Genomic DNA, 245 nt, shown 5'->3' with positions numbered 1-245 from the left:
TGAGAAGGGGGAGGGTAAAGGAAGATGTCATGCGTTGCGGATCGTCGCGGCGTCATGCATGCTTAATATTTTGTGCATGATTTCTTGAGGCTGATGAACTTTCTCACAGCAGAGCGTTCGGAATCGGTCGGAGTAATTATGATTTTATGAATGAGAAGATTGAGGTTATGACGAGTGCAATCTGCGATGGGGAAGACTTTGGATGATTGTGGATAATGCTTTCAAAGTTCCGTCTTGGAAGTATG

General features: G+C 44.5%; 1 protein-coding gene across 1 annotated transcript in view; it reads left to right on the top strand.

Moving 5' to 3' along the window:
• Nucleotides 1-245, top strand: part of LOC119589539 — a gene marked incomplete at its 5' end in the record, with an annotated part of 30,702 nt that overhangs the window by 8,865 nt on the left and 21,592 nt on the right.

Source organism: Penaeus monodon, chromosome 25 (assembly GCF_015228065.2).
Source record: "Penaeus monodon isolate SGIC_2016 chromosome 25, NSTDA_Pmon_1, whole genome shotgun sequence".
NCBI lineage: Eukaryota > Metazoa > Arthropoda > Malacostraca > Decapoda > Penaeidae > Penaeus > Penaeus monodon.
The sequence above is the reverse complement of the archived record's forward strand: the minus strand, read 5'-3'. Positions and strand labels throughout refer to the sequence as shown.